Raw genomic sequence first — 12,102 nt, 5'->3', positions numbered from 1 at the left:
TGCTCTACTACATTATTTTCTGTTCCTTCAGAGTATTGTTTGCAATGACTTTGTAAACTGAGTAAAACCACTGGCTCCGCAAATATTTATCAATGCCCTTTAAATATTTATACACTAAAAAATGTCCTTTTTTTTCATGTTGGGATTTTGAGAGAGCTTTTTTTTTCAGGAGAATGTCCATCTTCCCTATGGTATATCAGGTGCTTAAGCCACTTGAAATCTCCTACATGATCAGCTCCCAAGTTTTTTGGTTGTTGCTGAGAGTTTGTCTGGCATGTAAGGCAGGGAAAATATGGATGAGGAGCCAGCCTGTGGAGCAAGGGGTGTGAGGCAGATCCAACAGAACCTCTGGGGGCTGCAGCATTGAAACCCCTGGTGCCAACAGGTGCCCTTGGTGTGTCCTCCACCTGCTGTTAAAACACAGAATCCCAGAATCATTTAGGTTGGAAAAGCTCATCAAGTCCACCCTGTGCCCACCTTGTCCCCCAGCCCAGAGCACTGAGTGCCACGGCCAGGCCTTCCTGGGACACCTCCAGGGCTGGGCACTCCAAACCTCCCTGGGCAGCCCCTGCCAAGGCCTGACCACCCTTTCTAGCAGGAAATTCCTCCTCCTGGCCAACCTGAGCCTCCCCTGGCACAGCTGGAGGCCGTTCCCTCTCCTCCTGTCCCTTGTTCCCTGGGAGCAGAGCCCGACCCCCCCCGGCTGCCCCCTCCTGTCAGGGGGTTGCAGAGCCAGAAGGTCCCCCCTGAGCCTCCTTTTCTCCAGGCTGAGCCCCCCCAGCTCCCTCAGCCCCTCCTGCTGCTCCAGCCCCTTCCCAGCTCCGTTCCCTTCCCTGCACACACTCCAGCCCCTCCAGGTCTCTCTTCCATGAGGGCCCAGAACTGGACTCGGCATTCAAGGAGCTCTTTGCTTCCTTTGGGGAAGTTCGGAGCAGGTGTCTTCACTGGAGGTGGTCAGGATTTGCAATAAGTGTCCCAGGGAGGTGGTGGGGTCACCATCTCTGGAACTGTTCCAAGGGCATCTGGATGTGGCCCTTGGAGATGTGATTTAGGGGTGACTGTGTTAGTTCTGGGTTGAGGGTGGGACCGGATGATGTTGAAGGTCTCTTTCAACATTGGTGATTCTGTGATTTTGTGAAAAGGATATTTAAAAGAACCCCAACAAATTTGCAGATATTAAAACTGGTTCCACTTATAAGCATTTTACCTTATCTCCAGTTTACATCCCTCCTCTCAACCCCTCCCTTTTTCCAAGAGAACAAACCCCTGATCCATCCCAGATCAGGGAGTGCTGTGCTCACCCAGACACGGGGGTGTCAGCACCCCCACAGGCTCCTCTTTAGTGTGAGTCAGGCCAGGAAAAGTGGCTGCCCAGAGGTTCAAAGCTCATTAATCTTTCATACAGGGCAGTAAAACGCAGATGAGCAGCAGATGTACCTGCTCTTGTTTCCTCTCACCCACTAAATCAACCCCCTGCTTCTTGGCATTGTCAGTATCAGGATTCAAACATAAAACCACCAAATCTTTAAGCAATCAAAGTTTTCCACTTAAAATACATGTTAGGCAGCAAACTTTCATGTGTTATAGCCAGCCACAAAGCCAAGATAGTCAGGATAAGGGCTCAGGGCAACCCCAGTGAGGTTTGGGATCAGGGTACAGCCACCAGGCCAACAGACAGTCAAATCTCAGAGATAATTTCTCTCTAAATGATGGTACCATGGCAAGCACAGATCAGCTGCTTTATGATTCAGGCAGAAACAAAAGCAGACACAGTCATTCACCAGTGCTGGGCTCAGCTTTGCATCCAGAAGCACAAAGACTTACCTGGGGGTGGTGGGCAGGGCAGGGCAGCTCCTTCAGACTGGCTCAGAGCAGCCAGTGGGCTTAGGGAATCCCAGATTCCCCAGGGATGGTCCTCTGTCCTTGCTGAGCTGCAGAAGTGCAATCGGGCTGGATTTGGCAGCTCTCACAGCCAGCTCTGCTCCCCCAGATCTCCCAGAGGGGTGTGGAAATACCCCACAAACTAAACCTCTCCTACTCTTTTTTGGTCAGAAGTTCCTATTTTGGCATCATCCTGCCACAGAGGGTTTCTCTGAGCCCTTGTACACAAAGACAGACAGGAAACAGTTCCTTTAAAAAAATTTCAGGCCAAATTTGAGGAGGTCATTGAGCTTTGCTTTTGTGAAACTTTTCTTTTTTTTAATCAAACTTCTTAAGTGATGCCTTATACAAAAAGCTCATCCAACTCACAGAAAAAACCTGCTGGAGTAATTATTTTTGCCCATAAAGCAACTGTTGGGGTTTTTTATCTTCTCTGAGTTATGTCATTGAGAGACAAAAGCCTCCCCACTTCCTTGGGATCATCTTTTGCAGACAATTTCTTCTGCCATGACACCTTCATCACCACCTAACTGGTGTGCCAGTGAGGTTGGGGTTTTAATGTGTTAACAAGTATGGTGTCTTACCAAACCTCTGCCTTTACTCATCTCACTGAGTCAGGGAGAGTTTACACAGCTCACAAGTGATTTTCCAGTAGCAGAGTATGAGGTATTAGGAACTGATCCCCTCAGTGGCAGCATCTGGTGAGGGCTCAGTGGGCTCAGGGAGTGTAACCCATCCCTGCCACCTTCCAGGTCATGGAAGAGCAAATGGCCGTGACCCCCTGGCCCCATCCTGAAAAAGCTGTTTGCTCTGCAAAGGCTTAATCAAACATAAGGGACAAGTCACTGCTCCAGGGTGAAGCATCTGTCTGATCAGTCACCTCTTTGTGTCGTGGTACACTGGTGGAGAAACACAAAATCATAGAATTGCAGAATGGTTTGGGTTGGAAAGAACCTTAAAGATCACCCAGTTCCAACTGCCTGCCATGGGCAGGGACACCTTCCACCAGACCAGGTTGCTCCAAGCCCCATCCAACCTGGCCTTGGACACTTCCAGGGATCCAGGGGCAGCCACAGCTTCTCTGGGCAACCTGGGCCAGGGACTCACCACCCTCACAGGGAACAATTCCTTCCCAATATCCCATCTAACCCTGCTCTCTGTCAATTCAAAGCCATTCCCACTTGTCCTGTCACTCCAGGCCCTTGCAAATAGTCTCTTTCCATCTTTCTTGTCAGCTCCTTCAGGTCCTGGAAGGCCACATTCAGGTCACTCCAAAGCTTCTCTTCTCCAGGCTGAACAATCCCAGCTCTCCCAGCCTTTCCTCCCAGCAGAGCTGCTCCATCCTTCTGATCCTCTTGGTGCCTGCTCTGGACTCTCTCCAGCAGCTCCATGTCCTTCCTGTGCTGATTCCCCAGGGCTGGAGCAGCTCTGCAGGGGGGTCTCACCTGTGGGGGCAGAGGGGCAGAATCCCCCCTCACCTCTGCCCACACTGTGGAATCAGCCCAGCACACGGATACCATTTTGCCTTCTGAGCTCCAAGTGCACACGATCAAGTCATATATTGCCAGCACAGTTCCAAAGCTGCTTCCTTCCATACACACATGTGACAGCACAGAACTCCAACAGGTGACACAGGAGCTGTTTTCCTTCCCATTCCACCCCGTGAGTGGGTAAAATGGACTAAAATTATCATAAAACCTTGGTTTACAGCAGGTGCCAAGGACTTTTTGCTGGTGAGCAGAGGATGGCTTTACACTGGGAGAGGCACTCGCTGTTTTGGTGCAGGAGGCTGGGAGAGGGACATGGCAACTATCACCCCTGGAGCTGTTTCTTCCCCTCCTGGGACAGGATTTTGGGTCCAGGCACTGCCCCACGGGGTGATGGGACCCAGCCAGGGTCCCCAAGAAGCACTTGCTGAGTTTCTGCCGTCGGCTCCGTGTCTGGTTTGGAAACAAAAAATACAGCCTGACAGGCCACCCTTTAGGAGTCCCTGACCTTCATCCATGGCATGTTGCTAAGTCCTGCTGCCAGCTTTTGGGACTGGGACTCACCCCGTGGATGACTGTGGGGTGGACTTGTCTGTAACCCAAAGAGGCTCTGTCACCTCCCAGGGGATTATCCCGGCGCGTATCCGCTGGCGCCGCCGGGATCGAGTGTCTGCCAGGCTCTTGTGATGCTTCAGGAGCAGCAGACAAGACTCCAACAGGCACCCTGAAGACACCATGCACCAAAATACCTGTGTTTTCATCATGAGTCACTTAGAGAAGAGGTTGGTGCTGGTATTAGGAATAGTAACAGTCAGGGAATGGTCACTACAGGTAAAAAACAGACTGGTAAGAACAGGAGTGCAGAATACTTTGCTAAGGACATACAGCACTGGTTGAGCTCACTCTCTTCAGGTGCCTCTAATACACTACAAGCATTCCCATGTCCTGTATATCCAGTATGTGCTGTCTCTCCTTGCTTTATTTTCCATGTACTGTACGATGTCTGGTGGGCATCCGCTGAAGGGCCATTATTTCCCCTTCCTCTGGACTGAGTTCCTTCTCCAGCTTTATGTTTTCTCTAGTCCTGAGTATGAAACAACTTTCATTATCCACTATTTTTGTGAATCTCAAATTTGGAAATCTGGAAATCTTGCTGCACTACCCCAAACAAGGCCCTGTTGCTTCCTCTCATAACCTGGACAGTGCAAGACCTGAATAACTGCAACAGCTTTTCCCTGATCTCTCCTTTTTGATCAGGAGTCAAACACTGCACAGTACCTGCTCCAAAGGAGGTGCCAGGGCAGTGCATTGCCATGTGACTTGGTATTCCCTTTGCTTCTGAAAATAACTCCTTAGCACATCCACTCATCAGAGCCATGGCTGCATCACATTACAGCTCCCCATGGTTTGGAGACAAAACCTTTCCTCCTCCTGTGCACACCAGCCTTTCCTCCTCCTGTGCCAGTCCTAGGGGGAAAGAATCCCAGTTTCTAGCAGAAATTCTTATTCCCTCCAAAGCACACAATGCTGGGACTCCATACCACCAGATTTTATCTGACATCTGTACTTTGGGATCTGTCACTTCTTTCTGGGACGCTTTTTGCTCTGTGCTGGCAATGCTCCTCAACTCCTTGCCAGTTCAAACTTCAAACACATCCTGTGCTGGGGCTGCTGGTTAAACACAGTCCCCAGGACCCAGCCTTGGAGGTCTTCCCTGCCCTGGGCACGTCCCTGCTGATCCCCTTCCCCTCTCCCAGTGCTGGGGATCAGGTGGAGGTGCCCATCTGGGTGATACATCACCCCCCTGCCACAGTCAGCACAGCTGGGTGACTCCACACCCAGATTTTGGCCACCCAAGCCTCTAAGGTCCTCCAAGAGCTGCTTCCTCATTTGTCTCTGGATGAGCCACAGTGGCAACTGCCCTGAAACCAGCCCAGGGCTCACCAGAAGCTGAATGTAATTTTCTTTTTGTCATTTATGTGATTAAGAGCACACGGATGCCAGCACCTGGCCCACTTGAGTGGGATGCAACCGATATTAATCATTAAATCCAGCAATACTCTAACGTTTATGGAAAAGCACTGGAGCCCACAGAAAGCCAAAATTCCTGCTCCATCACTGACTGCTGGGAATCACTGCAGTGATGTACTGAAACTGTGATCTCCCTGGCCAGAGGGATCCTGGAAGAGAAGGCACCTGTTCTCTTTATTTCTTTGGAACCTGTTGTGGAGGGGAATCTCTTTTGTTAAAATAAAATATTAAAAGAAAAGTAAGGAAAGGAGGGTGGAGGGTAAGGGAGGAGAGAGGAGTGGAGGGGAAGGGAATGGAGGGGAGGGGAAAGTGGAGTGGGTTTCTGTGGTTGGGTTTTGGTAGTGGGGGGGGGCTACAAGGGTGGCTTCTGTTAGAACCTGCCAGAAGCTTCCCCTGTCCCATGGAGCCAATGCCAGCCAGCTCCAGGACGGAATTCCTGCTGCTGACCAAGGCCAAGCCAATCAGGAGTGACAGTAACACCTCTGGGATAACATATTTAAGAACAGAAGGTTATTGCACAAAAAGAATTCCAGCCAGGGAAGAGTGGAGTGGGAACATGGGAACAGCAGACACCAAGGTCAGTGCAGAAGGAGGGGCAGGAGGTGCTCCAGGTGCTGGAGTTGAGGCCCTGCAGCCCGTGGGGGACCATCGGGGTGCAGAGACCCCCCCTACAGCCCTTGGAGGAGCCCATGCTGGAGCAGGTGGATGCATGAAGGAGGCTGTGACCCGTGGGAGGCCCAGGATGGAGCAGGGTCCTGCCAGAGACCTGCAGCCCCTGGAGAGGGAAGCCCAGGCTGGAGCAGGTTTTTCCCGGGTAGGACTTGTGGCCCCTGTGGGGGACCCACATCGGTACAGCTCATTCCTGAAGGACTGACCCCATGGAGGAGTGACCCACGGGACAGCAGGTTGGGAAGAGCTGCTGCCCGAGGGATGGACTCACACCAGAGAGGTCCATCAAGGACTGTCTCCTGTGGGAAGGACCCCACGGGAGCAGGGGAAGGGCTCCAACTCCTCTCCCTGAGCAGCAGCAGAAACAACAACTGACTGCAACCCCCATTCCCGTCCCCCTGCACCGCTGGGGGGGAGGATGGAGAACGTGGAAGGAAGGGGGGGGGAAGATATTTTTAAGGCTGTTTTATTTCTCACTCTTTGGCTCTTATCCTGTTTGTAATAAATTAGCAAGGCAGTTCTCGCAGGCAGGGCAGGCAGGAGGGGCACAGCCACCTCCCAGGAAGAGGTAGAGAGACTAAGAAGTATTAGGGAAAGTGAAAGGGAAATAGACTGGTGGAGTCACAGCCTTTCACCCCCAAAAGAAGTCCAGCAGGAGATGGTGAAGCCCTGCCCCTCCTGCTGTCAGGCACTTGGAGCAAAACAAGTGGATCGGGGGGAATGGAAACAGGTCCTTGATCGGAGAAGGAAAGGAATCCCCTCCCGACGCCCATCACCTCCCTGGGTGCCCTTAAAGAACAGGTATGAGGCCCTGGACCCAGAGAATCAGGTAGAGGACAGTCAGGAGGAAGATCTGTCTGAAGGGTCTCCCGGTTGCACCCTGTCTACCAGATGGGTTACAACCACAGCTATAAAGAAAACAAGAAGGGCAGTGTTGGATCAAGGGTTGGACTTGATGGTCTCAGAGGTCCTTTCCAATCTGGTTGATTCTATGAAATTTAAATACTATCCCCACTTTGAGTCTGTTTTGCCTGTGAAGGGAATCAGTAACTGACCTCTCCCAGCTGTTATCTCAACTCATGAATCCTTAACTGGTTTCTTTTCTCTCCTCTGTCCAGTTGCAGAGGGGAGAGAGAGAGTGGCTTTAGTGGGTACTTGGCATCTGGCCAGGGTCAACCCACTACAGTCTTTTTGGTGGCCTGTACGGGGAAATCATGAGGATTTTGAGATAAGGAGGGTAGCTGGGAGAGGTAATGGGCAAAACAAGTACTGAACAATGTTAGAGAACAAAGTGATCGTGGGGAATTTTTGCTGTAATTGTGGTAGGAAACCATCGGAGGTGGAAAGTTGCTGTGTGGAGTCCCACACGACGGGTCATCGAAGCTGCTGAAGGAGAGGGCGAGTCAAGCCAGTTTGCAGAAGTGAAAGCCATCCAACTAGCCCTAAAGATTACTGAACGAGAAAGTGGCCTGTGCTATACCTCTGTACTGACTCCTGGATGGTGGCTAATGCCCTGTGGGGGTGGCTACAGCCCATTTGGGCTGCTGCACTGTGGCAGGACATCGCTGCACATGTGGAAAACATGACTCTGAAGGTGCGTCATGTCGATGCTCACATGCCCAAAGGTCGTGCCACTGAAGAACATCAGAACAGTGAGCAGGTGGATAAGGCTGCTGAGACTGGAATAGCCCAGGTAGACTTGGACTGGGAGCAGAAGGGTGAGCCATTTATAGCCCATGAAACATCAGGACATCTAGGAAGAGATGCGACGTGCAGATGGGCTCGTGATCGAGGGGTGGACCTGACCATGGAGGCCATCACACAGGTCATTCAGGAATGTGAAACATGTGCAGCAATTAAGCGAGCCATGCGAGTAAAATCTCCTTGGAATACAGGTTGGTGGCTGGATTTCCAATGTGGTGAGGCCTGGCACATTGATTCCATTGGACCATTGCTGTGAACGTTCCAGGGCAAGAGCTACAGACTCACCATGGTGGAGGCAATGACTGGCTGGCTGGAAACATCCTGTAAACCAGGCCACTGCTCAAAACACCATTTTAGGCCTTGAGAGGCACATTCAGTGGCAACGTGGGACTCCAGAGAGAATTGAATCAGATAATGGGACTCACTTTCAGAATAATCTAATACATTCTTGGGCAAAGAAACATGGCATCGAGTGGATCTACCATATCCCTTATCACCCACAAGCCTCTGGGAAGATTGAGAGTTACAATGGACTGTTGAAAAGCATGTTAAGAGCATTAGGTAATGGGACATGGAAGCATTGGGAGGCAGATTTAGCTGAGGCTACTTGGCTAGTCAACACTAGGGGATCTGCCAATCACCCTGGTCCTGCCCAAACAAAACCCCTACACGCTGTGGGAGGGGATAAAGTCCCAGTACTACACATGGGGAAGTGGCTGGGGAAGTCAGTGTGGGTTTCTGCTCATATGAGAAAAGGCAAACCCATCCGTGGGATTGTCTTTGCTCAGGGACCAGGGTGTACCTGGTGGGTAATGAGGGAAGATGGGGAAACTCAGTGTGTGCCTCAAGGAGATTTAGCCTTGGGGGAAAGATGATCTGTGTTCTGAGCTGTGTGTTGCAGGAAGTAAAGTCACAGGACAATGAAGAGCGAATTCTGCGAGGAGCAAGGACGGTGTGACAGTGACCCCAGCTGGGCTGGTGATGGTGCCCAGCTATCAATTACTGCTCCTGTCCTGAGCACCCGTCCCAACAGAATGGAGCCCAGGACCTGGAGGGCTGGAAGAAGGCCATTAAACGAGATCTATGCTAGTGTGGGAGATAATCAGATGTGGGATCTGAGTATGACATAAATGGTATGGAATAAGGGGTGGAGATTGTGTTGGGTCTGGCTGAGCTGCAGTTCATTTCCCCACAGCAGCCCTCCCAGTGCTGTGCTTGGCACTGGCAGCTGGAAGGGTGTTGATAACACACCGGTGTTTTGGCCACTGCTGAGCACAGCACCAACACTGGGACATTCCTTCCTCAGCTGAGGGCAAGAGCCTGGGAGGGGACCCAAGCAGGCTAGCTGAGCCCAACTGACCAAAGGGATGTTCCAGACCATGGAGGTCAGCTCAGCTGTAAAAGCTGAGGCACAGAGCAGGAGGGGGGCATTCATTGTCTCCATTGGCTGCCTGCAGAGGAACAGTCACACCTACCCAAGCCCTGCTCCTCGGGAGTGTCCAACCATGGCTGCTCATGGGAAGTAGAGAACAAACCCCGCTGTCTTTGGCTTATGCGCGGGCAAGATTCTCTTTAATGTTTTGCTTTAAATAATCTGCCTTGTCCCAACCCACGAGGTGGGTTTTTCCACCTTATTCTCTCCCCTGTCCTGCTGGGAAGAGGAGTCATAGAGTGGCTGGGTGGGCACCTGGAGTCCAGCCAAGTCAACCCAGCACAGAAGGGAAGGGAAGGAAAGGGAAGGGAAAGCGAGGCATGGGAAGGCAAGGGAAGAGAAGGCAAGGGAAACTCACAGGATGTGGGGAAGGGGAATACAGTCTGGGCAGCAGGAAGGCAGGCAGGTCATGTGCTTGTTGCTGCCTGGCAAACTCTAGGACAATTTACTCAGGGTAATGGGATTGTGAAGGCTGAGGCCGGCAATAGCAGGGTCTGTCCCTTTTTCTCTGGGAGCAGAGCCCGACCCCCCCGGCTCCCCCCTCCTGTCAGGGGGTTGCAGAGCCAGAAGGTCCCCCCTGAGCCTCCTTTTCTCCAGGCTGAGCCCCCCCAGCTCCCTCAGCCCCTCCTGCTGCTCCAGCCCCTTCCCAGCTCCGTTCCCTTCCCTGTACACGCTCCAGCCCCTCAATGTCTTTCCTGTTTTGAGGGGCCCAAAACTGAACACGGTACAAAAAATGAAACTAAAAAAAGCTCTTCTAGGTTCTTGCATTGTTTTCTGCCTCCAGGCTTCTTTTTCTGGGGCTACATTTTCCTGAGGCATTGCACTGCTGAAAAAGTAGAGATGCAAACAGCTTTTTTCCACACCTCTCAGCAAAATCCCAGCTAGTGGTAGGAAGGCACTCTGTGTGACATCCTTCCCTACACACATTGAGAAGGAGCCTCTGCAGTTTCAGAAATAGGCTCTAAACTTTTTCAATGAAGGAGGAAATGCAGTTAAATTCTGTTCTGCTTCAAAATGTCACAGAATCCCAGAATCATCGAGGCTGGAAAAGACCTTCAGGATCATCCAGTCCCACCCTCACCCAGCACCACCAGAATCACCCCTAATCCATGTTCCCGAGGGCCACATCCAGGTGCCTCTTGAACCCTTACAGAGATGGTGACTTCACCACCTCCCTGGGACACTTAATCCAATGCCTGACCACTGTTGCAAGGAAAAAGAAATTTCAGTATTTAATCTAAGCAGCCCCTGGAGCAACTTAAGGATGTTTCTTCTCATCCTTTCACTGGAAAATATATTGTGTAGTAAACGTGTTGCTTAGTAAATGTGTAAGTTGTGTGAATCTGACTTTGGTCAAACAACTACAAACATTTACATATTTTGGAGGACAGCTTGTGACACAGGTGGGTGTAGAGAAATGCTTGTTAAACTCTCAGAGAATGGAGAGACACAGATGATATTTTCTGAGAGGAATCCCCAAAGAGGCTTTTCTTGCAAGTGCAATTCTGATCTAGTCCAGTGAGCAACAATGAGGGAAAGGTGACCACTTTCTCAGCCTTAGTAGGAGAGTTGGGTGGGACATCAGTGAAGATATAATGTGAAGGAGAAGGTGGGTTTGATAGCTGTCAGATATCAACATGATGGGGAAAAAAAGAAGTTATCATTTTTCGAGTGGAATGGGCCACTCAGAAGCAAACAACCTCATCAAAGGAAGAAGGTGCAGTTACACTTTCATATTCCAATCAGTGCATTCACGCTTTGATTTCATTCCCGCAAGTATTTCTCACTTTCACAGGAAAAGTAAGGTGCAAGGAAGTTAACTGGGTAATCCGTGGTCAAAAATGGGTTTGGATGAACTGGTGTCAAAACTCAGCTTCTCTTAAACGTGGTGATAGAGTTATCCCTCCCAGATCAAACATCCTGAAACAGAAATGTATTGTGCCCAGAAGAAGCTGTGGCCACTAAAGCAGTTCCAGGTGTTCTCAGGGATTCATCCTTTGTCTCTTTGAGATAAGGACTCTACAATTCCTTCCTCTTTTTATCCCTGGAGGTGTTTAGCACACGTGTAGAGGTGGCTCTTCAGGACAGGGTTTACAGGTGGGATTGGCAGTGTTTGCAGTTGGACTCAGTGATCCTAAGGGTCTTTTCCAAGCTAAATGATCCAAAATATTCAGTGACAGGACATCATTGCCACGTGCAAGCCCATGGCTGGCGTGTTCTGAAGTGGGGGAATGTACAGCAGCTCCTCCACATCTAACCTGGACTCTGCTGCCCTTGATTTGTGGTGGTGGCTGTGTCATCTCAACTCTGCACCTTGAGCAACCAGTGAGTTACTTTCCCAGGAGCTAAATTAATGAGCTAAACTCATTAAGATGAGTCTCAGCTGAGATTTGTTGCTCCCCCTCTGTGCTTTCTGCTTGGTAATGACAGGAACAACAAGCATCCCTCAGGATATTTGACATCAAACCTAAAACTTCCAATCTGCTTTCTGAACAAATTGCCAGCTTGAATTTTCAGCTTCCAAGATCGTTTGTCAAGCGTATTTCCAGCCTCCTGAAGCCATCAAAGGGTGCAGATAAACAGATTTATCTCCTTTAACGCTGATATTCTCACACTAAGCAGAAGACTATGAGCAAGTTTTATTACTTGGAAGGTGGGTGAAGAGATGTGGTGGCTGAAAGGTGGCCAGAAACACTTGGCAGGGGGCTGGTGCTGCCCTGGCAAAGCTACTGAACACTTTAATTTCTCTCCAATGAATTTCACTTCAAGTTTTCTTAGGAGAAAACCTCTTACACAATGTGTTGGCTCCAAGGTGCTCTCATCCAAGGGACAGCATAGCCTAGTTGCCTTCTGGACCTGCTATTCCAAACCCTTTACTCTCAGCAAGACAATGAAACT

Source organism: Pipra filicauda, unplaced genomic scaffold, assembly GCF_003945595.2.
Source record: "Pipra filicauda isolate LSUMZ 115617 unplaced genomic scaffold, ASM394559v2 scaffold330_size805480_pilon, whole genome shotgun sequence".
NCBI classification, from domain to species: domain Eukaryota; kingdom Metazoa; phylum Chordata; class Aves; order Passeriformes; family Pipridae; genus Pipra; species Pipra filicauda.
This window is presented reverse-complemented; position numbering follows the sequence as displayed.